Genomic DNA, 4,914 nt, shown 5'->3' on the forward strand with positions numbered 1-4,914 from the left:
GAGAGTGAGGGCAGAGGAGAAGGGAAGCAGGGAAGGAAGGAGGGTGCACACACAGTGGTGCCTTACAAAGCTGGCCAAAGCTTTGCAGCAGACATAGCTGGCTCCCCAGTCTGAATGGGACACAGAAGCCATGAGGAGGCAGAACTCAGAATTAAGCAGAAGGCATGGAACAGGCGAAGTTTTGAGAAAACAGAAACCACAGCAGGTCAGGGGAGGGTAGGAAGGAGAACAGCAAGCAGCTGATCAGAGAATGGTGGGTATCAGAGTTGACACTGGGACACAGGGCTGTTGTGTGTGCCTGGATGACAGTCCAGAGCTCCCTCCCTTCTGAGCAAGCAGCTGCTGCCTCGGTTCCATGTGGATCCTTATAATAATCCCTGCTAAACTCGGGTAGTTGTGGCATGAGGTTTGGAGGCATTTTAGCCTGGTCCCCTAGAAAACAGAACCTAAGGGGACGGCTTGCTTGTGAATGTGTTCTGGGGAGTGCAAAGCCCATAAAGCCAGAGCCAGGGCAGAGGGGAAGTGAGGCAGGGAAGGAAGGAGGGTGCCTACAATGTGGTGCATTACTGAGCGGGCCACAGCCCTGTGGCAAACATAGATGGCTCCCCAGCCACCAGAGTCCCCAAAGATGCTGCACAGAGCCCCTTCATCTCTAATCAGCCGTGGAGAAAAAGGGCAGTCAAGTCAATGGGTGCTTCCTTTCTATCTCTAGTCCCTCATCTGTCCAAATATGCCCACTGGGCATTAAATGCCTCTACTTCCTTCCTGGCTGTGTTTTCAGGCTGATGGAGAAGCCAGAGTCTCTGCAGGTCTAGCCTGGTTGGCGTACATGCGGTCAGTCTCTACTTCTTCGTTGGCTCCATGCAGAGGAGGTCCTTGGCTGGTGGCAGTGATGGCAGCTGGCTCTTTCCAATTATGAAAATGGGGTGAGCTGTTCACTAGGGCTGCTCTGGGCAAAAAGCAAGGCAAGTGGACAAGGCTGAATGGTCTGGGGTGGCCCATAAACTGGGTCTGGTACACAGTGCTGCCTGGGGGAGGTGTCTGCTAAACTGATTCTGGAAGATGAATTGATCATAGCCAGACAAAGGGGATAGAGAAGGGCAAATGTGCAGAAGTCCCTTCATTTATGGAACCCTGGACAAATGAAAAAGCATGGTTTGGATTTCAGTAGGTCTGAAGTTTGGAGCTTAAGGGAGAAATGTTGAGATGAGAGTAGAGATCTGGTCACAACCTATGTACCATGCTGTTTGGTTAGGCAGCTATTGTTACTAGTAACAAAAGACCCCAACTCAGTTGATTTAAAAAGCAAGGTCAACCTCAAAAAATGCAAGTCTGGAGGTGAAGTGGCTCTAGGCTTGCTTAATTCAATGGCACAGCCACGATCGTCAGGTTCCTTCCATCTTTCTGTGATCCAACTAGTGTCCAAAAATTGCTTGGTGATGTGGGAAAATGCCCTTTCACACACTGGAATTGGCCACATGTAACAAACAGCAAAGGAGGCTCAGAAGTGTAGCCATTATCATAAAGCATGCATGTATCCTGCTAAAAAATGTGTTTTATTACTATGGAAAAGAAAGGGAATAAATATTAGGGGAGAATCATCAGCCTTTGCCATAGTAGGCAACCAATAGTATCTACCCCTGGGCTCCTGCTGGGTCAGTTCTGTTCTAATTGTGATTCATTATTTGTGTGATTACTAATTAAATGTTTGTATTTCTAAATATACTGTAAGCTTTCCTTGTGAACACTCAATTACTGATTGTTGAATGACCGACTGAATGAAAGAATGAATGAATGATACTTATTTCAGAAGTCCAGCAAAGTAGCCCTATAAAGAGTTTTTCATTAGAGAATGTTCTTCCCTGGTCTGTATTTCCAAAGCCACTGTTTATATGAGTCATAAATAATGGAACCAGCATCAGTCAAAGGGAAGCTTTGCTCTGGCAGAGATGAAGGGCCAAGAGAGAGCTAATGAGTCTGTAATGCAATTTCTTGCCAATAAAATGGTGCGATATTAAATTCAAGTCCATGAGATTCACACTATAAAAACCAAACACAATTAGAGAGTAAGAACCCACTTCCCCACCTGCTCCAGTTCTTCTCGTTTGAGTTCATTTTATGGACATAGACTTCCCACTGGCATTGTGGGGTGATGTCATGATGATAATTTTGACAGTCATTTAATTTCTGGTTGGAGGGCCAACAGGGCCAAAAGAGACTCTGAACAGAGTGGGACATAAAATCACTGAGTTCAGAAAGCCACTGTCTGCAGAGTTAAGAGTCAGACACAAGGCCCCTTCTTCCCTGCCTCCTGCTATCCACGTGGAGATACGAGTCAGCACGACCTGAGTGTTTACTGTTCCACAGGCAATGTCCCAATTAAGCACTTTACATGGTTTTCACTCATTGAGTCCTCACCACACAGAACATTTTGAGGTGGGTTCTATTTTTATCTCCAATTTATAGATGGGGAAACTGAGGCATAGGCAGGATACATACTTTGTCCCAGGTGATATAGCCAGAAAGTGGCAGAGCTGGGATTCGAACCCATGCCTCCCCTGTTGATACCTTTAACAATCCTACACACTGCCTTGAGTCAGTTGTCTCCAAATGGGCATCAGATAATGTTTTCCAGGGTCTGGGGGGAAAGGTGAAAGTAAAACATATTAAGGGAATTTTTCATAAAGCCCAATTTTCAGTGGAGTCTCCTCTTACAGGGTAAGGACATTTCAAAGTCAGCATGTAGCAAAATAAAGCTGTATTTATTTCAAATTGCCCTTGACAGATTGGAATAGAGGTTTGGTTTACACATTTGCCAAAACACTGAATGGTCCACTTCTGTACATTTAGATACATTTCCTGTATCTAAATTTTATCTCAAATAAATCATAAACGCATATTGGATTCTAGTGAGTAAAATGCATGCTGAAGTGTTTAGGGGTGAAGTGAAATGGCCTCAGCAATTGCCTTTGAAATATATCAGAAAATCAAAGGGACTGATGGGTGGAGAGAGGGATGGATAAGTAGATAGACATATGATACACCAGTGAAGTTAAACATTAATGGTAGAATCTCAGTGGTTGATATATAGATGTTCTCTGGATAATTCTTTTGAGTTCTCTGTTTGCTTGAAAAAGTTTTTAATATAATGTTGAGAGAGAGAAATACATTTGAAAATCTGTTAGGAACTTGCTAGTTTGGAAACTGATAATGTGTCTCTCATTGGTCACCACAGACAGATTTCTCTCCAGCATTGAAACCAAAGTTTCATCAGCTGAGCACCTGATGAAGGAATTGGTTTGAGTTCATGGGCCAAGCTGTGTGAATAATACGAATCTTTAAGCACTCAGCAGGAAGAGTGAGCCATTGTAAGACGCGACAGTGGGAGATAAGTGAAGCAACACTGTCCACACTATTAAGGTGTTTCTCCCATACCTCAAAGCATTTTTGTTTATGTAGCCGACCACTGCAATTTAAATTTGCATATGATTTGGTTCCAATACAGTCATTCAAAAAATCCTTTAAGAATATGCCCTTCCATTCTGTTGAATGTTAAAGAACCATTTTCTTCTAAGGAGAAATTGATATTAACCATAATCATGGGAAGTTGGTTTCTCTCCTTCAGTCCTAACTTAGCAAAATGAAAAGTTGGCGATCCTAGGTCAGTCTTCCAAATCACTTCATCTGCCACTCACATGTGGGCAGGGTTTTGTCTGCCTGCTTTGTGCCCGTTATCTACCCAGTGCCTGGCACAAGTGTCACTCCATAAATAAATATTTGTTGAACTCATTTTACTGGCCTGTGAAATATAAAGGGCTGGGGAGAAAAATGGCCTGCACCTGGATGCAAGGTCATTACTAAACCCACGGATTCATAGACAGATGGGCCCATGCTAGGGCCCAGCCCCACACAGATGTCCTGTGATCATCTGTCTAAGGACACAGTCATCAAGGCATTTCAACCAGCAAGAACAGAACCACAGCCTGGCCAGGATGCCCCGTGTAACCCATACTCCACACATTTCACTTGGGACAATTTTCCCTCAAGGAGGGGAAATATTGCTCTTTTATGTGCCTCAAAAGTCAAGAAGACCCTTGTGTTTTGACACCAAAAGGATCACTTGGGATTTGCATCTCTCTGGAAGGAGGAAGCACAGCAGAGAGGAACCTCAGAACCCCCTTGGGGAGTGTATTTCCCGGGACTCTGGGTGGGCACAGTGGGAAATTCTGCCACTTATTCATGAGACCTGGCTTCTAGGCACCTGGTTGTATCTGCAAATCCACAAGTGTTCCTGAGCCCCTGCTGTGTGTCAAGCACTGTGCTTTCCATTTATTATCACTAATGCTCATAGCCAACTTTTATATAACAGGTGGATATTAATATCATCCCCCACTTGGCAGATGAGGAAACAAAAATTCAGAGGGATTACAAAACATGTCCAGAGCCATCCAGCCAAGAGCAGATAAAACCAACAATTAAACTCAATCCACTTGCCTCCCACCCAATGCCCGTGCCATTACACCATGATAGCTCTTTGAATTGAATGTCAAAGAGAAAGTGTTGTCCTTCAGGCTATGCTGCAAATGAGAACTAGAATTGAGGCCATTAATGCAAGCTCCCCTAGATTACCAGTATAGGTTAGACCGCTCTAGTAGGTATGTCTTGTTCCTGTTTCCTTGGTATCCATCTGGTGATAGTATCTGATTTTTCTTGGGAACTTCCCCTCCCCAGCTCTCTATCTGATTTGAGTGGAACTGGCCACAACCCTCAGCTCCAGGAGCAGACACATGACCTAGGCTGGTCCATTAATAGTACAGTATCCCCTTGCTCACTGTGTGATTCAGGGTGAGAAGGTGACCCAAGTTGATCCATAAGTATCAGTTAGCTTTTGCTGTATAACAAACATTCCAAACC

Source organism: Miniopterus schreibersii (genome assembly GCF_964146895.1).
Source record: "Miniopterus schreibersii genome assembly, chromosome: 3".
Lineage (NCBI taxonomy): Eukaryota > Metazoa > Chordata > Mammalia > Chiroptera > Miniopteridae > Miniopterus > Miniopterus schreibersii.